Genomic DNA, 23329 nt, shown 5'->3' with positions numbered 1-23329 from the left:
AAAAGTAATTAGCAGGGATGTGAATTTAATGCAATGAAAAAGTGTTAAATATTTGCCTGCATGTATGCACTAAAAACAGGCAAATATAAATACTGAAGGCACTGAAATATTCAAAAATATTCAAAAAAATACTTAATGAAAACGTTTTTATTTAAATTTTTTTAAATTAATAAATAATAATTCAAATTGGTTTACACAAAAAATTCTTTATTTACACACTTGGTAGGTAGGTATGTAGGTAGGTAACGGATGAACCGAAAATATAAAAACATTTTAAGAAAATAAGCATAAATACGAAGAAATCATGAAAACATGCAATTATATTAACTAACCAGAAAAAAACGCATATTGGTAACGGTGTTGTAATAATAGGGATCTCCCCAAAAAAATACGTACTAATAGTTCAAACAAATCATAAAATCCAACTGTAATAAATATTAATTTATGAAAATGTATATTAAAAAGCATTATTATTATAAATGAAACAAAACTATCAACTATGGACCGTGATATAGGTATTTCTATATTTTTAGCTCCATAATTTCTGTTAAAATATTAGGAAAATGTATTAAGTACCATAAAAGTGCTAAATTTGAGCTATTACTTAAAATATTTTATTCATAACAAATTATCATAGAAGGTTATACCACATACTTATTATAGTTTAATTTAACTACAACATTCTAGTAGAGTCTGATAAAATTTGGTTTCACGACTTTGATCATACAAACTTTAAATACTATGGGTCTGAAATTTAGTTTATATAGATCTAAATAATCCAAAATATATATTGATTCAAAATATAAAAATAAAGTGTCTTGTATTGTAGTAGGTAGGTAACTATCAAAAAAAAAAATTAAAAAAATCATACTTGAAATCTATGTATAATATACGTATATTGTAATAAATGATCAAATGTTTACTATAGTACATTATAAAAAATTAACTTAAGTTCAATATAATACATTATAACAGGTGTTCAAATAAACATTTCATACCACAAATTTTGTTAATTCACACAGTCTCTCTTCAATTTTAAATTTTTCTTCAAATCATCTACAAAACATAAATGTTTAGTAAATTGGGAAGACTTGATTGAGTATTTAATCATTTATCTAAAAGAGATGTGCCGGGTCGCCACATTAGTATATCGAGGGGCCATGGTGCAAGTGTCGTCCATAAATACCATAACATATATTATATTAGAAATACAAACTTAATATTTCATTAACAGTAAATATTATAAAAAAATATTACGAAATGTACTATACTCATATTATATTATGATTGTATTAGTTACAAACTCTTGAATTAAGAGTTATGTTTGAAGATTTAATTAATTTCCTAAAAGGAAATGCCTCAAGATTGCCTCAGTAGGTTAGGATTACTTTGTGAAATCACAAATATTAGTACAATAGAGAGACTGTGCATTGATTTACAAATTTGTCTTAAATTTACTTTTTGCATAGAGAATATGAAGGTTGAGATATGAGATTGTAATGAAAATTAAACGCAGGGTGTTTTTGGTTGAATTGTTGTTGCGTTTATTCTCAAAAACTTATTATTTTTCATACAGACACAATTTTAATAATTTGTTGTACAGTATTTATTTTGAATTAATTAATTATACTCTTACGAGTGTACAGATAAAATAGTTTAATAAAGGATCACATAAAACATGGGTGGGGGGGGGGAAGGCGTGAACATAAAACTCACGGTTTTTGGTCGGGTGTTCATTATGACGGGATCAGTAGCACGGTAATATAATTATTACCGGCGTGAACAGCTGGGCGGCTTCAGCAGTGTGACTTGGCTCGGATGTCTGTATGCTGATAAAAAAAAAACGGCAAACGGTGTTGGACGTTTTACAATCTGTTCCGTTGGTGGTCGTACGTTGGTCGGATGGAACTGGCTGACTCGGCTCGGACGGCGGCGCTCAGTAACGGTGGACGCGTAACGACAATATATACCTCGCGACTCACTGCGGCGGTGGTGGAGGGTATATGCCGGGACAAACTGTAGAATGTCCGTTCGTGGCGGTATTAAAATACCGTCCGGCTCACTATTCGCTTTTTCTCAGCGGGGAGAATGACGATGATACGCTTTGCTTTGCTTTGAAGGTTATGCCGTTAACTATACCAGGGTTTTGCCTCTACTAGTAGGACGAAAGTTGGTGAGGGTGGTTATTTAAAATTGTTGGCCTACCCATGATAGTGGGTAGGGTTTGCAATGATGATACGGCGGTCAGCGGCCTGTATTTATGTAGTACAATGCTTGCCGGTCCCGATTGGAATATCGTGTGACACTTCTCTGTGTTTTGTGATGCAGCTACAGGTTTGAAGTGTTCGATAGTATCCATCTTATAGTTTGAAATGCACTGATTATGAATATGTACTTTTTGTCCTTGTAATTTGTTATTTTCATAAGGAAATCTCAGTTTTTCCCGCGGGTGGAGCGCGTTCGGATAGCGCCATCTGTAGTTACAGGCGGCGGTTGCGTTCCGTCGGGGAATCCGTATTTCTGGGCGGCGGTCAATGGATAGCTGGTAATGATGAAAACTAGAGTGCTCCACTTAAAATTGGGCACTCTGTTTTTTATCATTACAAGATGGATAGAGATTCGTTGATCGCTTTTATGTGCTTCAAATTGTTTACACGAGTGAGCTGGGTATGGCTCCATCATAGATAATAAAGATATAACATAATGGATAGGACATAATAGTCTTATCAGCGGTCTGATCTTCGAGGGGAACAATTGAGGCCAAGTCGAGTATCGACTATCAATATAAAGGAGCCGCAATTGCCTTCCCTCCGGGAACGCGGCCTGAAATGTATTTAAAATAGGCGTGGACTATCCATATCTATGGGCTTCATCCATAGCATGGATTAAGGTGTCAACAAACAAAGGATCAACTTGATAATCAAACACTTAAGTTCGGCAACCTGAAACTCAGGATCTTTTTATTCAAAGTGTCCTAATAAGTCCTAAGAAGGTTAGTTAGGTAAACCTATGGTTAGTTGAAGCTATGGTGCGATGATAGACGACTACAATCACTGGTCATGAGCTTTGCGATGATCTTTTCCTACAAACTATAATGGTATTCGATATTATAAACATAACAATGAAAGAAAATATTTAAATATTATTAATTTGGTTATGTTAGGTTAGGTTAGGATAGGACAGTAAATTAGACGTTAACTAATTATCATAGTTTTTAACACGGTCTTAAAGACTGTCAGCTAGAGTTGTACCAGTATAGTTATTAAAAACTTAAATACAGCCAACATTAAAAAATGATTTTTTTAACACAACAAATTATAAAAGTATTTTAAAATATAACAAAATATAATTTTATTAGGATTTAATAAGGTTTTCAATGCTTACTTTACCTATTGTAAATAGAAAATGTATAAAATCAATAGTTTTAATTTTTTAATATATAGTTTTGTGTTTTAATATCCTATTTTCAAAGAATTCTCAGGGTTTCCTTTCCACATTTTTTTACATTGTACTAAATCTAATTTTTTTCCGCACATATTTACAAAGACTAAAACTATGTTTTTATTTGCATTTAGACTTTATAGTTTGTAATTTAATATTGACTGTAGACCCAGCCAAACACAATATTATTTTAAATTAAACATTATTTTATGTCCTTCATAAATTACAATCTAATAGTAGAGTCCGTGCAGGACCTTTTTCTCATTTAATTTTTTTGCATCCTTTATAAATTACATTCGTTTTTATACATTTTCTTATACATGTATTACGGTGATACACCTCTGATCATAATAACTGTTCGTATTATTATAATGTAAACAATACATAGTTTTTGGATTGTAGTTAATATGTATTGCAGTATTTAGCTTCCAGCGTATTTTTTTGTTAAGTGTTATTTCACACAGATTTCTCAAACAATTTTTTTTTCAATTCATTGAACTCTAGTAGATTTTTATCTATAAATATTTTTAAGATTAACCGGCTATACCTGGGAGTACGCTGAGTACCCGTGTACTCCTAAAGCGTGTTCCTAAAGTAAAATTTTTTCCACATTTTTATTTTTTGTTTTCTAAAATTCATTTGCCTGCGGGCACCAACACCTCTCTTCAATTTTTTTTTATGATTTTCATTGTAGCCAAATTTTTTAAACATTTAAAATGTTTTTTAACAATTACTTCGGAATGTGTGTTTCTACTGTAAATTTTTTTCCAATTTTTTTTTATGTTTTCTAAAATCTATTTGCCTGCGGGCGCCAACACATCCGTTCAATTTTTTTTTTTTAGTACTGTAACTCTAGTTTGTATTGACTTGAAAATTGAAAACTTGGTGCCCCACGAATAATCCTTCTTTAATGTACTAAATATTTTGAATAGTTTTTTCTAAATTTTTTTCCAAATTTTTTTTTTGTTTTCTAAAATCTATATGCCTGCGGGCGCCAACACCTCCCTTCAATTTTTTTTTTATGATTTTCACTCTACCCAAATTTTTTATACATTGACAATCTGGTACCCTTTGAATGATTCTCTAATGAACTAAATATTTTAAATAGTTTTTCCTGTTTAAGTTTCGGGACATTTTAGTTTGAACTTCGTTATGTGTGTTTCTACTGTACATTTTTTTCCAATTTTTTTTTTTGTTTTCTAAAATCTATTTGCCTGCGGGCGCCCACACCTCCCTTCAATTTTTTTTTTTTGTAGTACTGTAACTCTAGTTTGTATTGACTTAAAAATTATTTAATGAACAAAATATTTTGAATAGTTTTTTCTAAATTTTTTTCCAAATTTTTTTTTTTGTTTTCTAAAATCTATTTGCCTGCAGGCGCCACACCTCCCTTCAATTTTTTTTTTATGATTTTCCCTCTACCCAAATTTTTTAAACATTGACAATCTGGTACCCTTTGAATAATTCTTTAATGAACTAAATATTTTGAATAGTTTTTTCTGTTTAAGTTTCGGGACATTTTAGTTTGAACTTCGTAATGTGTGTTTCTACTGTAAATTTTTTTCCAATTTTTTTTTTTGTTTTCTAAAATCTATTTGCCTGCGGGCGCCCACACCTCCCTTCAATTTTTTTTTTTTGTAGTACGGTAACTCTAGATTGTATTGACTTGAAAATTGATAACTTGGTGCCCCACGATTAATCCTTCTTTAATGAACTAAATATTTTGAATCGTTTTTTCTAAATTTTTTTCCAATTTTTCCAATTTCTAAATTCTAAAATCTATTTGCCTGCGAGCGCCAACACCTTCCTTCAATTTTTTTTTTATGGTTTTAACTCAATCCAAATTTTGTAAACATTGACAATCTGGTACCCTTTGAATAATTCTTTAATGAACTAAATATTTTGAATAGTTTTTTCTGTTGAAGTTTCGGGACATTTTAGTTTGAACTTCGTTATGTGTGTTTCTACTGTAAATTTTTTTCCAATTTTTTTTTTTGTATTCTAAAATCTATTTGCCTGCGGGCGCCCACACCTCCTTTCAATTTTTTTTTTTTTAGTACTGTAACTCTAGTTTGAATTGACTTGAAAATTGTTTAATGAACAAAATATTTTGAATAGTTTTTTCTAAATTTTTTTCCAAATTTTTTTTTTTGTTTTCTAAAATCTATTTGCCTGTGGGCGCCACACTTCCCTTCAATTTTTTTTATATGATTTTCAGTCTACCCAAATTTTTAACATTGACAATCTGGTACCCTTTGAATAATTCTTTAATGAACTAAATATTTTGAATAGTTTTTTCGGTTTAAGTTTCAGGACATTTTAGTTTGAACTTCGTAATGTGTGTATCTACTGTAATTTTTTTTTTTTGATTTCTAAAATCTATTTGCCTGCGGGCGCCACACCTCCCTTCAATTTTTTTTTTATGATTTTCACTCTACCCAAATTTTGACATTGACAATCTGGTACCCTTTGAATAATTCTTTAATGAACTAAATATTTTGAAAAGTTTTTTCTGTGTAAGTTTCCGGACATTTTAGTTTGAACTTCGTAATGTGTGTTTCTACTGTAAATTTTTTTCCAATTTTTTTTTATGTTTTCTAAAATCTATTTGCCTGCAGGCGCCAACACCTCTCTTCAAATTTTTTTTTTAGTATTGTAACTCTAGTTTGTATTGACTTGAAAATTGAAAATATGGTGCCCCACGAATAATCCTTCTTTAATGAACTAAATATTTTGAATAGTTTTTTCTAAATTTTTTTCCAATTTTTCCAATTTCTAAATTCTAAAATCTATTTGCCTGTGAGCGCCAACACCTCCCTTCAATTTTTTTTTTATGGTTTTAACTCAAGCCAAATTTTTTAAACATTGACAATCTGGTACCCTTTGAATAATTCTCTAATGAACTAAATATTTTAAATAGTTTTTTCGATTTAAGTTTCGGGACATTTTAGTTTGAACTTCGTAATGTGTGTATCTACTGTAATTTTTTTTTTTTGATTTCTAAAATCTATTTGCCTGCGGGCGCCCACACCTCCCTTCAATTTTTTTTTTTGTAGTACTGTAACTCTAGTTTTTATTGACTTGAAAATTGATAACTTGGTGCCCCACGATTAATCCTTCTTTAATGAACTAAATATTTTGAATAGTTTTTTCTAAATTTTTTTCCAATTTTTCCAATTTCTAAAATCTATTTGCCTGCGGGCGCCAACACCTCCCTTCAATTTTTTTTTTATGGTTTTAACTCAAGCCAAATTTTTTAAACATTGACAATCTGGTACCCTTTGAATAATTCTTTAATGAACTAAATATTTTGAAAAGTTTTTTCTGTTTAAGTTTCGGGACATTTTAGTTTGAACTTCGTAATATGTGTTTCTACTGTCAATTTTTTTCCAATTTTTTTTTTTGATTTCTAAAATCTATTTGCCTGCGGGCGCCTACACCTCCCTTCAATTTTTATGTTTTGTAGTACTGTAACGCTAGTTTGTATTGACTTGAAAATTGATAACTTGGTGCCCCACGATTAATCCTTCTTTAATGAACTAAATATTTTGAATAGTTTTTTCTAAATTTTTTTCCAATTTTTCCAATTTCTAAATTCTAAAATCTATTTGCCTGCGAGCGCCAACACCTTCCTTCAATTTTTTTTTTATGGTTTTAACTCAATCCAAATTTTTTAAACATTGACAATCTGGTACCCTTTGAATAATCCTTTAATGAACTAAATATTTTGAATAGTTTTTTCTGTTTAAGTTTCGGGACATTTTAGTTTGAACTTCGTTATGTGTGTTTCTACTGTAAATTTTTTTCCAATTTTTTTTTTTGTATTCTAAAATCTATTTGCCTGTAGGCGCCCACACCTCCCTTCAATTTTTTTTATTAGTACTGTAACTCTAGTTTGTATTGACTTGAAAATTGTTTAATGAACAAAATATTTTGAATAGTTTTTTCTAAATTTTTTTCCAAATTTTTTTTTTTGTTTTCTAAAATCTATTTGCCTGCGGGCGCCACACCTCCCTTCAATTTTTTTTTATGATTTTAACTTAAGTCAAATTTTTTATACATTGACAATCTGGTACCCTTTGAATGATTCTCTAATGAACTAAATATTTTAAATAGTTTTTTCGGTTTAAGTTTCAGGACATTTTAGTTTGAACTTCGTAATGAGTGTATCTACTGTAATTTTTTTTTTTTTTTTATTTCTAAAATCTATTTGCCTGCGGGCGCCCACACCTCCTTTCAATTTTTTTTTTTTTAGTACTGTAACTCTAGTTTGAATTGACTTGAAAATTGTTTAATAAACAAAATATTTTGAATAGTTTTTTCTAAATTTTTTTCCAAATTTTTTTTTTTGTTTTCTAAAATCTATTTGCCTGTGGGCGCCACACTTCCCTTCAATTTTTTTTATATGATTTTCAGTCTACCCAAATTTTTAACATTGACAATCTGGTACCCTTTGAATAATTCTTTAATGAACTAAATATTTTGAATAGTTTTTTCGGTTTAAGTTTCAGGACATTTTAGTTTGAACTTCGTAATGTGTGTATCTACTGTAATTTTTTTTTTTTGATTTCTAAAATCTATTTGCCTGCGGGCGCCACACCTCCCTTCAATTTTTTTTTTATGATTTTCACTCTACCCAAATTTTTACATTGACAATCTGGTACCCTTTGAATAATTCTTTAATGAACTAAATATTTTGAAAAGTTTTTTCTGTGTAAGTTTCGGGACATTTTAGTTTGAACTTCGTAATGTGTGTTTCTACTGTAAATTTTTTTCCAATTTTTTTTTATGTTTTCTCAAATCTATTTGCCTGCGGGCGCCAACACCTCTCTTCAATTTTTTTTTTTAGTATTGTAACTCTAGTTTGTATTGACTTGAAAATTGAAAATATGGTGCCCCACGAATAATCCTTCTTTAATGAACTAAATATTTTGAATAGTTTTTTCTAAATTTTTTTCCAATTTTTCCAATTTCTAAATTCTAAAATCTATTTGCCTGTGAGCGCCAACACCTCCCTTCAATTTTTTTTTTATGGTTTTAACTCAAGCCAAATTTTTTAAACATTGACAATCTGGTACCCTTTGAATAATTCTCTAATGAACTAAATATTTTAAATAGTTTTTTCGATTTAAGTTTCGGGACATTTTAGTTTGAACTTCGTAATGTGTGTATCTACTGTAATTTTTTTTCCAATTTTTTTTTTTGATTTCTAAAATCTATTTGCCTGCGGGCGCCCACACCTCCCTTCAATTTTTTTTTTTGTAGTACTGTAACTCTAGTTTTTATTGACTTGAAAATTGATAACTTGGTGCCCCACGATTAATCCTTCTTTATTGAACTAAATATTTTGAATAGTTTTTTCTAAATTTTTTTCCAATTTTTCCAATTTCTAAAATCTATTTGCCTGCGGGCGCCAACACCTCCCTTCAATTTTTTTTTTATGGTTTTAACTCAAGCCAAATTTTTTAAACATTGACAATCTGGTACCCTTTGAATAATTCTTTAATGAACTAAATATTTTGAAAAGTTTTTTCTGTTTAAGTTTCGGGACATTTTAGTTTGAACTTCGTAATATGTGTTTCTACTGTAAATTTTTTTCCAATTTTTTTTTTTGATTTCTAAAATCTATTTGCCTGCGGGCGCCCACACCTCCCTTCAATTTTTTTGTTTTGTAGTACTGTAACGCTAGTTTGTATTGACTTGAAAATTGATAACTTGGTGCCCACGATTAATCCTTCTTTAATGAACTAAATATTTTGAATAGTTTTTTCTAAATTTTTTTCCAATTTTTCCAATTTCTAAATTCTAAAATCTATTTGCCTGCGAGCGCCAACACCTTCCTTCAATTTTTTTTTTATGGTTTTAACTCAAGCCAAATTTTTTAAACATTGACAATCTGGTACCCTTTGAATAATTCTTTAATGAACTAAATATTTTGAAAAGTTTTTTCTGTTTAAGTTTCGGGACATTTTAGTTTGAACTTCGGAATGTGTGTTTCTACTGTAAATTTTTTTCCAATTTTTTTTTTTGTATTCTAAAATCTATTTGCCTGTAGGCGCCCACACCTCCCTTCAATTTTTTTTATTAGTACTGTAACTCTAGTTTGTATTGACTTGAAAATTGTTTAATGAACAAAATATTTTGAATAGTTTTTTCTAAATTTTTTTCCAAATTTTTTTTTTTGTTTTCTAAAATCTATTTGCCTGCGGGCGCCACACCTCCCTTCAATTTTTTTTTTTTATGATTTTCCCTCTACCCAAATTTTTAACATTGACAATCTGGTACCCTTTGAATAATTCTTTAATGAACTAAATATTTTGAAAAGTTTTTTTTGTTTAAGTTTCGGGACATTTTAGTTTGAACTTCGTAATGTGTGTTTCTACTGTAAATTTTTTTTTAAGATCAATTTTGAACACCATACACCGAATAATAAATAACGAATTGAACAAAGTTTGAGTCATATAGTGTTGATACATTTAACGGGCAATGAAGTGCTAGGGATCAGCTAGTAATATATATATATATATATATATAGGTAGGCAGGGACTAAAATTGTGTGTAGTACGAAATACGAAGTGTGGAATATGAAATTAAAAAGTGTTTAATGACTAGTAACTTTTTTTAAAATTTTTTCTGAATCGTTTTTACAAGTTTTACTCATAGATACCTACAATATTTAAAATATTATAAAATAAAAATAAAAATATTTCGAATGATCGATATGTTAAATAATACAAATAATAATCAAACAATATTTAATGAACCAACATTTTATGTTGTTTCAAATCGTGATATAAAACAAAATAATATTACTGTTAATGTTTGAAAATTATTTACTATTTATTTCAATTTTTTGAATGATAAGTATTTCTAAACCTTGTGTATATTTGTAATTAAATACTAACAATGTGGTAATTACACTAATTAGCTTTTAAAAAACATTTGATCGATATATTTGATGTGGTCATGATTTGTGAGTAATATTATAGTCTGGGGATCATTTTTCCTAGAATCGGGGATTTTTTTCGGAGATTTTATGTATGTACTGTATGTATATTATAGTTCAGTACGTTTACTGTAAAATTATGTATAATAATTACGGCTCGGATTTTAAACCATAATAAATAACAAAAAAAGCACAAAATTGTTTTTAAAAAGCAAAAATGAAGCATATTTATTTTTTAAAAAGCATGACCAAAAATTAACACGAATTAGTTATAAAACTGAATAATAACACTTTTATTTCACAAAGTTTAGAATATAAAATCGATTCATCTGTTTGAAAAAATTCTTCACCAAATTCTAGGACTAATTTTTTTAAAAAAATAACTTTTTGCATTTTAGATTCTGAGTGGAACGATGAATGTATTGATTTTACAATGATGTGTGTTTTTTATTTTATTTTATTTTTATTTTTGTGTCTGTCATCACCTTTGAGGACAGTAAAAGTGCTTGGATTTTCTTCAAAAGTAACTTTTCTGATAGGAAAATGTATCTAGTTGGTACTTTGGAGGGTCAAAAGTAAAAATTTCGAAAAGTGACGTGAAAAACAAAAGAAAAATTAAGGAAAAACAGGAATTTTTACGCAAAATCTGTTTTCGAGAAAATCGATTTTGGTTTCTGGTGTAGCTCTAAAACAAATGACCGTAGGGACATGAAATGTTGACTGAATGTTTATAATTGCATTTCCTGTACACCATAAAATTTTCCAAATATTTTGACTTATTTTGAGCTGTTTACGGACATTGTCAATTTCCATTTTTTTTTTCTATAAATATCAATAAAATTTAATTTGTTGGGTAAAAAAGCGTGAAAATTTAATATAAGGCTCCTGATATATCGTTCTAATAGCAGTTGAAAAATATAAAAAATACATTGGCACAATTTTTTTTATAAGCATTTAAAGTTCAAATTTTGACAAAATTCAAAGTTTAATAATTTTTTTGTAGTTAAAAATTTATAAAATGTTCAACTTTTATAGCTTAGGATTGAAAATTGAAAACAAGGCTCCACGTAAATAGGTTATATATAAATTACTTTATTCACAATAATATCATCAGATATACTTGGTACTATCATAGGACGTTTTCACTCAGAATCGTTTTTCTTATACAATGATATTATATCATTGAATTCAAATTTAACACCATCCATTACAGTGACCTACTTGTAACCTAATGTACAGCAGAGCGACATCCACTTACCCACCTTTTTATAAATAACCACACTATAAAACTTAAATTTTGAACTGGTCGATAACGATGTTATATGAGTACTGAGAGTAGGTTCTACAGGCTATATTATTATGCAATAGCCGATAAGCTATCGACCTGTAGACTATCTGTAGATCGATAATCTACAATAAAATCTATATTTATATTATACATAGATATACAATTAAGCCGATAACAAAAACTATAATAATCCAATACAACCATTTAGTCCATATTCCGGGTTTTCACATTTCTTATTAATTAAATAACATTTTTTTAAAGTGAAAACTCTCATTTCAAATTCCACAGCTAGAATAACTGAAAAAACAATAAAAAAGCATTTACACAAGAAAAGCCAAAATAAAATCGCATAATTATAAAAAGAAGCATTTGCTTTAAAATCCGATAATTAATTAATCGTATCGATATACCGACATAAATTGTTTTATTGTGATGTCGTCTGTATACTCTGTAGATAAAGATAGAAATATAAATTGACTACTCTATGTTTATGTGTATGGATTAATATACTTGGAGGGGGGCAAAGCCCCCCACGGTAACTCCAAGTTTAATATAAAGTGTGTAGAACGAAAAAAATTATATTCAAACCTCTGCAGGTAGGTACACGATAATGGAAAATGAGCTTAGCCATCTGTTCATTACCTACCCGACAAACTGCATGCAGGTAAACCAATGCAAAAACGCGTATCATCGTAATGTCTCTCTAGAATTTATCACGTTGAAATATGTTTATAATATGACCACAATTCATTATAAGTTATCTACTTCTGTCACGTTTTATAAATGCACCAGCATAGTATAAGTATAATTTACGTGATTCTTTGAACCAAAACTTAGTTTTGTCCTTTTTGTATTACACGTGGAAAAATCGATGGACACAGGTGCACAGCAACAATATGTGGTGTAGTTGTGTACACTACATTAGTACCTAGATATTATGTACCTATACAATATATGACATTATTGATTCAATATTCGTAGAACATATTTGTAAAATAAATTTTAAATTATTTGATCGTATTAAATGCATATAATATTATGAAGTATAATATATTGTATATTGTGTATAACCATTAAACTATGAAATTAAAAAATTGACGATCAAGTTTGCACGAGAACACCACTCACGAAGAATAAAATAATAAAACTATGTTGGGTCCTGATATTCCTAATGCAATTTAAATAAACAAATTTAAATCTGACAATGTCCGTAAACAGCTCAAAAAGAGTCAAATTAATTTCAAAATGTTATCGTGTATAGAAAATGCTAATATACACATTCAGTGAAATTTTCAAGTATCTACAGTCATTCTTTTTTTTCATTCGTTTTTCCTTAATTTTTCTTTTGTTTTTCACGTCACTTTTGAAAACTACTGGGAAATGTTTACTTTTGACCTCCCAAAGTACCATCTAGAATCACTTTCCTATCAGAAAAGTTACTGTTGAAGAAAATCCAAGCATTTTTACTGTCCTAAAAGGTTATGACAGACACAAAAATAAAAAAAAACACACATCATTATAAAATCAATACATTCATCGCTTCGCTCAGAATCTAAAATTGAACTCTTAAATGTTTACCCACAACTAGATATAAAGGTACTATAGGTTATCATATAGTTAAAATTAAAAAAAAAATTAAGAAATCGAACAGATTTTCTATGAAGACGTATGCTAAGTACTAACACTTACTAACCCAATGCCTCCGGAATGATTCAAAGGATAGACTTATGATCCCCACTATTCCCCTACAGGCTACAATCTATGTGAAATATTGGCACCCAACCCAGAGATGAAATCATTTCTTCTTCAACTCCTCAAAGAGACGATCCAGAAAATATGGCATATTAACATTGATTATATCACATATGTAATTATAATAATTTAAATCATTCATTTATCATATTTAAAATATTTTGTATAAAACTATAATTGTAATGTATATTTTATAAACTTCAATGACCTAGCAGTTGAGGCGTATAAATAAATAAATAATAAAAAAAACTTATGCATATTATTGTATTCTTTTAGGAAATAAAACGAATTGGACATACATTCGAAGAATGTAGAATTTACATACAACAAAGAGAGGAGCTCAATATAAGCTACCAAATTGGAGCAAGTCTAGGCCCAAATCTTGATAATGAGATCAACACCATCGAATTCTTCAAGACAACCAAATTACTCAAGCTACTCTAGTCAACCCCTTTTCAATGTACAAATTACCAAACGAACTAATCTAAAACTGTTTCTATTGTATCTTTTTTTTTTTAATTCTTTGATCTGTTACCCACTATAAATATTATGTATCTATTATTTATAGTAGCATGCTAATGACCAAGTTGTCGAAGCAGAAATTGTATAGATTTCAAGACCAATAAAAAAAAAAAAAAAAAAACGAATTGGCTATACAAACCTAAAATGCGTTGTTTTCGTTGTCCAGGAGAAATTCTATAGGTATGTAATATGTTTATACGTTCTTCCGATTGCGAATTTTCGTCTTCAGTATTGTTTTATTTTCGTACGAATCATTTTCTAGTACAAAAAAAGTTATTTTAGTGGCACTTTACAACAGTATTATAAATAACAACTCAATTTGTTTATACATTTTTTTTTTTTTATAATTTAAACAAAAATGATTTGAACGACAAACCACAGTACTATTGAATATTGATGTACAACGACGACCAACTACAACTACGGATATCATGAATGCGCCATCATCTGCGGTAATTTCTCGCAATTTATTCACATAGTATCATCGTTAAAACCAATAAATTAGACTGTCATACAGGAACGATGAATGTATTGGTTTTACAATGATTTGTGATTTTGTTTAAATTTATTTTATACTTTTTTATATCAAAAAAATGAAACATTGTAGACATGTATTTTTCGAAAAAAAATTATTTACAATTTTAAAAATACTGTGGGTCTTATTTGACCTATGTATATTTATAAATATTTGAAATTGTTTACTTTTTTTAGTAACATTTTATTTGTGATTAAATAGCTTGAAAATTCAATATAAGATCCTAATAATATTATAAGGTCTTTATTCTGTTCATATAACAGATAAACAATATCGAAAATACATACTGGTACCTAACTATTTTTTTTCAAGCTTTTAACTTCAAATGTTTCCGTACATAGTTAAATTAGATATTGAAAGAAAAAATAACGATTTTAGAAAGTCAGTCAAATACTATTCGTTGAGACATTTTGTCATTGTTTACGTATATAAGTATATTATCTGTTATACAAAAAGTCTAACAGTGTAATATTGTTAACGAATTCTACTCGTAGTGTGTAGTCGTAAGGTTGCATATTTTTTATTGTAATATCAAGGTAGTATATTTTTTTCGTACACTCCCCACCACTATTGTAAATTAATCTTTGTTGTGCCACTTTGAATTCTTCAAGTTAAATCAAAACATTTAATTTATAATATAATATATTATAAGCATATCAGAACATTTTAAAACTAAAAGTAAATTAAAGTAAAGTATTTTATATTTTAGCTGTATTGACATACATGAATATAGCCAATGTCAGATAAAAAAAATATTTATAATCATCAAGGAGACCAATGTAAAAATAAAATTAAAATTCGAAAAATACAAATGTTAATAAAATATTAAATAAATAAAAATACATAATATAAGTATTTGACAAAATTAATAATTTATACAATATGAAAGTTTATGATTTAAAAATAAAATTAATTAAATGATTACAAACATTAAGTTTTTAATAATATTATTATATATATATACCTAGGTAACATAATAATAGAAACGTTTTCGTGGAGGGTATTAAGACAATAAATTATAATATTATACAGGAACAGTTTAAATAAATAAACTTCGGTACCTACCAATGTTTGTAATCAGTACCTGTAGCCACAAAATCAATAAAAAAATAAACAATATTATATTTTATGATGTATAGGTACAGCAGGTAGATAATTATATTAATTATTCTATGGTATTACTGTATTAGCTCTCAATGTTGTATTGTTGTGTGAATTTAAAATTTTCTTTGAAATATATAATGAAAGAATATAAAACGTTTTATCAAAATTAAGTTTTTTGTTTATCATAATAAAAATAATAGAAATATTATTATTTTGCTATTCAAGTTATGTTGTTTTATATTTATACAATCAGAAGCAGTTCGTACCAAGGGTGTCCCAGGAGGATTAATTTGAACTAACCTACATAATTTTTTTTATGAAAGATATTTAGCGCTTGGCATTGAAAAAAATAATCTAAAAATAAATAAAATTCACGTTTACCAAAAAATACGTATTAAGAACGATCAGTGGTATTGTTCAAATTAAAAAGTGTAAACATTTTAGAAATTGAGCAAAACTATTGAAATCTAATACAATAAAACCTCTGTATAACGGAATCGCTTGGGACCAACAACTGTTTCCGTTATAGGGTATTTCTTAGCAATCATTTTTTTCGTACAAAATTAAATAAATTTTTTTCGTGCCACTTTATTACAATAAAAGTTGAATAATTATTAATTTGTATGTATATTTTTTTCTAATACGTGATTTAAAAATAGTTAGAATTAATTTTTAGTTTGGAAATAACTACTATATAAGTACCTACGATAAATATTAGTATTAAATGTGGAATGACGAATATGAAGAATATCATGAATATACTTTCTGCAGAAGACTTACGGTAATCCCTCATTTCATATATACCTACCTACCCACATTATTGAAAAAATTAAAAGCAATAAATTAGATTCTAGCCGGAGCGACGAATGTACGTATTAGTTTTACTTTACAATGATTGTTTTTTAAGTATATTTTTACTTTTTATATCAATAAAAAATAAAAATAAATAACTGTAGACTTTATTTTCACCAAAAATGTATATAGGGCGTAAAAATATAATTTTTAACATAACTCTTGAGCTATACATAAAATATAAATACGTATTTAGAAATCTTGACTTATTTTAGTTTTTTTTTTATTAAGGTATATATAATAATATTTTATTTGTGACTAAAAAAGTTTGATGATTCAATACAATACAAGGTTCTTACTTTTTATGAGTTGCTCATAAGTCATAACACAAAAATAGGCATAATACATTTTTAGTTAGGTACCTACCTAAGTATAAGCTTTTTAAGTTAAAAAAAAAATCAATATATGGTAGGTAGGTCAGTATTAAAAAATATATTATATGTTGAGACTTGTAACTTTGTATCAATGCGTATATTATTTTATATATTTTTTTCTAAGTTTTATACATTATTTTAGCCGCGGTCGCACGATGATAGTAAAACACGATAGTTAGGTACTATCACACTATCAAATGTGTTCACACGAGCTGCAGTATAAGAAGGTGATAGTGAATATGATAGTAGGAGGAAAATTGATATATAAATAAAAAAAAAAGATGTACAAACACTACAATAGTATGATAGTACGGTAGTCGAGTGTCCGCACGATGATAATTACTATTGTGAAATAGATAGTGCCAAAGTAGCTTTCGTGATAGTTTGATAGTCACTATCGTCTGTTCGCACGATGACACTCTCTTGTTTTACTATCATCGTGCGACCGCATTTAAACAAAAAAGAATTGGTATAATAACTATTAAGCAATACAAAAATATTCAGTAATAATTTTGATATGGTTTCAAACTAGGTTAATAATAATAATAATTCTAATAAAATGTGATAATTATTAATGTGACGGTTGGGCTTGCATATTTTCGCATAGCATATTTATGTCAGGTGTGATGTTTGAAACTGAAATACGCAAGTTTGCTTCTAAAGACTGTTGTGAAATGCATGATCAATGTTTGTTTTTTATTATTTCAAGTTGTTAAAATGCAGTTTTACAAAGATTTGTCGACGCAAAAGGTATTAATATAAGTAAAGCCGCTTTCAAAATTACAGGATACTCTTGCTGTCATCTTAACCAAAACTTTTCCAATGCAATAAATAATGATTAATCATATGGTCAGTTATAATAACAAAATAATCGAAAATATTTAAATGAAAAAAATATTTCAAGGCCCCCCAGGTTGAGAAGCACTGGTATAGATAGAGCAACACATTGTAGGAGTCAAGCCCTTTCTGAGCTAACCCGTCACAAAGATTTATATTTCACTTTTATAGTATAGATTATTATTATTAATATTTGTTTATTTATTTATTTTTGTGTATAAACCCAATGACATATCTTTGGCATATGGTATAAAATATTACTTAGTCAAAAATTGGCATTTTTGACTTATAGTGTTATTGAAATCAAAAATATTAATATTTTGTTGGTACAGGTCACGTAAGTCAAAACTATAATTCACTTTAAGTGAAATTTGTTATGGTCTAAACATTTTATGTCACATTATGTTGGGTAAAAAACACGTATGTTTAGTTAAGAATTGAGAATCTGACAGAAATAATTTTAAAATGGTCTTAATATCTTAAGTCAAGTTTAGCAATAATTTTAAATGAATGCCTTGATAACGTAAGTCATTATATATAAAATAAAAATCCAACTATCTTAAGTCACATAAAAATAATGAAGAATTTATTTTACAGTTCTACTTAATAATTAACATAAATGTTGGTTCATTGAATATTAAATTAAATGAATTATCAGTCCAGACATTATTGTCAACGATTTTGAATGATTTTGCAATATTTTGTTTAATCTTTCTGAAAACTAGTCGTTTTTGATTTAAGGCGCCCGGTGCCGATGCTATTTTGTCCTCAAAAATACACTCAGCAGGAATAACGATACCGCTTTGTAGAATCAACCAAATTTTATAATTTTTTTTTTAAATTGCTATAGGGAAATATTCTAGTACGCACCGATCTCTGTTTTTCAATATTTTATTATCAAACTTTATAATATGTCTAAAAAAAATACAAGATAAAAAGCATTTTGTTACAAATTTTTTAATACAATTATTTGAAATAAAATACAAAATCAGAAATCGATGCGGGCTGTAGAAAGTCTTTTTCTTTCAGATAAAAATATAGTCATCAACATCCAACAATTCTACAAAGCTTGAGAGTTATTCCCGTAAAGTCATTTTTTTTTCGATATAATACACCCTATCAACCCCCCTAAATTGGGTAGTAGATTAGTGGAAAAGTCTGGCAACTAAAATATAAAATTTAATTTTCAAATTATATGGAAATGTGGACAATTTGAAAAACTGGCACCGGGGGTTCCTTAAACCATTAATACCATACGCTACAAACATATATTCAATATATTTAGATTAGTTTTTTAAGACAATTGTTCAAACAATTTTACGGTACGTCGGCACTGTCTTGAGTTAGTTAAGTAGATATAACAGCTATTTAAATTGTGTGAAATAATTCGTGATTATAATTATTTTTTATGGTATTTGTGATTTTCTAGCATTGCGAAATCTCTCTACACCCAATTTAAAAAATGCAACGACAAAAACAAAATTCGTTTAATATAAACGGATGCTAACCCGTGAGCTGGAGCAAGTCATCGGGCGCGTCCCCAGATTGCGGATAGGGGAACGTCCTGTAGATATACAGGGTAGCCGCGAAATAAGCCATACCTTCGGGACGGACGAATAAGCGGTCGCGGACAAGCTCACCACCGGGGAAATGATCGACCCCCGGTGTCCCGGTAGATCACACCGGAAGACAGACATTCGACGCAAGGCTGGCGTCGTCGGTAGAGGCCAAGTCTACCTGAAGACAACAATGAAATACACAAATTAAACAGAGTTACCTCTTAAGGAGTGCAGGAGACGAGGGCTGGAGAGGCTCTCCCCAGGAATCGTGATCGATCAGCTAGGTCCCAGGAGAAAAGGTGGTCATGCCAAGCCTCTGCTCCTGGTCAAGAAATTGTCTAGTTTCACGACAGAAGACGACACGCCCGTAATGGGCAGTACTAGGCACTCAAAAATATACATCAGAGGCAAAGATAAGTAATAAAGTATGCAAGTATAAACATTTTACTTAATGCTTGAGAGGGAATATCTAATAATAGTATACAGTGATTTTCCTTAAACACGTGCAGCGCACACGGGCCCCGAGGCTTATTGTAGGGGCCCACCCTAGAGTTATATCATAATATATTTGATACGACTTCATAGAAGTTTATATTTTTAGTTATTTCATATGAGCTTTTCATCTTTTTTTGAAATTTTGAAATTTTAGTTAGCATATTATTAGTTATTACGTTAATCATTATTATATTTTAAAACGTATCTTAAGGTAAATATTTTTCTACCTACTATTATTCATGTTTTATTTAACTTTTTCTTAATCTTTATATTTATATTTTCTACTTATTATATCTTAGTTTTTTATATTTTCAACTTGTTTGCAATTTTTTATTTTTAGCTGCTAGCATATAGTATTAGTTATTAGCAGATTATATTTTAAAATGTATAAGTAATTATTTTTCTACTTATTATTATTCATGTTTTATTTAACTTTTTCACAATCTAATGTCAATCTTTTTTGTATACTTATAACAATTTTTTATTTTTTGTATACTTTTCGTATCTATTGTCTTATTTTTGTTTATATTTTCAACTTATTTCAAATAATTAGTCTAGAAGTTAATCTATTTCTAAACAAATTCCAATAACTTGGAAACCCGATATTGTTATACCTATCTCAAAACCCGAAAAAGAAAAATTAATCACAGAAGGCTGCCAATACCTTTACTAAATATAATGTTCAAAATACTCGAAAAAAACATTGATACTCGGTTGAGGGCTGAGATGGTTTCTCAATAAAATAAATTATTTTTCTCCCTAACAAACTGGGTGTTGCAAACATCGAAGCACACACAAGTATACAACAATCTACACGTCATTCAAAACGAAAATTTTAAAAACCTTCGAAACTAAACCAGATCTAGGGCTAGTATCCCCCGATATACCAAAAACATTGAAGCATATTATTATGACACTACCTAGCGCTCTCAGATACTACTGAATACCGTATTCTGTATAATAATAATAGAATCCTAATAATAGAATAAATCAAATGTATTTATGTACCTACAATCTACATAGATATTATATGTAAGTAATGAGTTTCCTGTAATTGTTAATGTTTTTTACTCAAACCTCAATGTTTGCTCAATATTATTACCTGAACATTTGTTGTGAACAAATTAGTGTAAATGTATTTTTAACTGCTATTATAACAATATATAAGAAGCATTGTATTACATTTTCACTCTTTAGGACCCAAAAAATTACATTTTATTGACATTTACCTACAAAAAAAAAACTAAAACAATTGAAAGTCGAAAATGTCCGTATACAAATCGAAACGAGTCAATACATTTTGAAAATGTCATCAAGTAGGTATAGGAATTGATAAAATAAACATATGATATAAATTTAAAATGTCTATAATTGTTTGTTTTTGAATTACAACAAAATATGAAAATCGCCACTAATATATTTCATACAATAGTAAGGTCGATAGTAAGTAATAGCTAATAACAGTAACCCTGCGACTAGTGCACAATGAAATAATTATTATAAATCTGACGATTGGTGCTCGCCGCTCATGCAATAATATAATTAAACTCGGCGTTTTGTAATAGCGAGAATAATTATTTATTTATTATTTATTATTAAATATACGGGATAAAACCCTTTAACACAATTACACAGATAAGAATTATATAATTAAAGAAAACAGCTATAAAGTAAGTAGACACGAAGGGTCAACATTGGCATTACTCATCATACGTGAAATCGGTTCATTTTTTAGATAGTTTGTGGAGGCGAAAGTTTAGATGGTAAAAATACAGCGATTATCGTCCAAAAACTACAATACCTGAAAAATAGTGCGATTTGTGCAAACGAGACGTTTCGGTGGCATTCAGAGCTATATACTAACCAATTATTATTAATGAATAATGAGCAAATAATATAATGTAATATAATGTAATTTAACACACACAATTAATGCCAGTACAATAATAATTTAGCAAAGACAGATAGCGTACCTAATATATATAATATATGATGCTAAATGCCAATCCTATTACTATATTAGTAAGTACACTAAAATATCATGTTTTAGTTCAACTCTGTTTTGCAAAACCAACCGTATCTTTGAATGGTGGCATATTAAAAATTTGGTAATAGTGCACCAAAGTTATAGATAACTTATTAGAGTAGGAGGTACCTATACCTATCTACCTACCACACTATACGTGATTATAGCATGCCTACTAATTAGTAATTACTGCTAATATTGTTTTTCTCGTGAAAACGTACTTTAAATGTAGGTATACAGTGCCGCAACAATTGGGGGTGCTAGGGGTGCAAAGAACCCCCGGGCCCCCGTTAAATCATAACAATGGACCCCAGGGCCAGTGGCCGAACTATTTGGAACTTTTTATTATTTTAATGTGTTTTACAAAGTGGTATCTTACTATCTTATTATTTTATCAAAAAATATAAACTAATGAATTTGGGCCCCCACACGAGTTTTCTCAGTGGGGCCCAGTATTTCATATGTATATGAAAATTAAAAAAAAAATGAATACATTAGAATCATAATTATTATTATTTAATATTTATTATAATATAAAACAAAGTCCTAACTATAACTATAACAAAATAATAAAAATAATAATTTCGAATGGCCGGGGGCTGAATTATACCTCCAATGTCATATTCTCGAATTTCCTAATTTTTCTATGTTGTGACGGCTGATGATTTATTACATTTAAATTGGGACAAGAAAAAAAATAAATGGTTTTAAGGGCCGCATACTACTTTGCTCCTCAGTCCTCACCTATCTGTGTACAATCAATACAATGTGCAATGTGTTCAATGCTCTTCACCTACCTGTAAGCACTGTATATTATATTAACTACATAATATAACGTATAAATAGCTAAAAACAACAAGCAATATGTATTTAATGACCTATTGGTACATGACCATAGTCGCAACTATTCTTAAAAATTCTGGGGGGCTACAGCACACCTAACAAAACTATTAATTTAAAATAACCTATAAACGCCTTATATCTAAATAAATAAGGAATATTTTTTGGAGGGGTCTGAATCGTAGTTGGGGGGTGGGGGCTATAGCCCCCCTCTCCCCTCCCCTGTAGTTTTGCCTCTATACATGGGCCCTATATATTTGGTCGCACACCCACCAATATGTACCAAGTATTGCGGCACTGGTCCCAATTATTAGAAGCTAATAATATAGGTACTTAATATTTATTGTAATATAATATAATATTAAACTCATTATACTCAGTTATTACGATTAAGTAGAAATAATATTTTTCAAATAATATTACAGTGTCTTTGTCGAACAGTCAGCTGTACGAAGTTTCCGCTGTGCCACAAGGCGGGTCGACGCCGGTCGCTGAACATGGGAAGTCCTCAAGTCCACCCAGCATCGTATTGATGAATCAACCATACATCTTACATCTTACATCTAACATCTTACATCTTACATCGATCATTGCAATCTTATAATTATTCACCTGAATGCATGTAGTCCTGAATGTACAGTTAATTTATTACTACCCATCTACAAAGTCAACACTGTATTAATAAAAGTATTTATTGTTAAAATAAAATTGAGTTCTATATTATTTGTAGGTACTTAAAAATCATTTGGGTATAAAGG

The sequence above is a fragment of the Metopolophium dirhodum genome, chromosome 6, assembly GCF_019925205.1.
Source record: "Metopolophium dirhodum isolate CAU chromosome 6, ASM1992520v1, whole genome shotgun sequence".
Taxonomy (NCBI): domain Eukaryota; kingdom Metazoa; phylum Arthropoda; class Insecta; order Hemiptera; family Aphididae; genus Metopolophium; species Metopolophium dirhodum.
Note: the sequence above shows the minus strand (reverse complement) of the source record.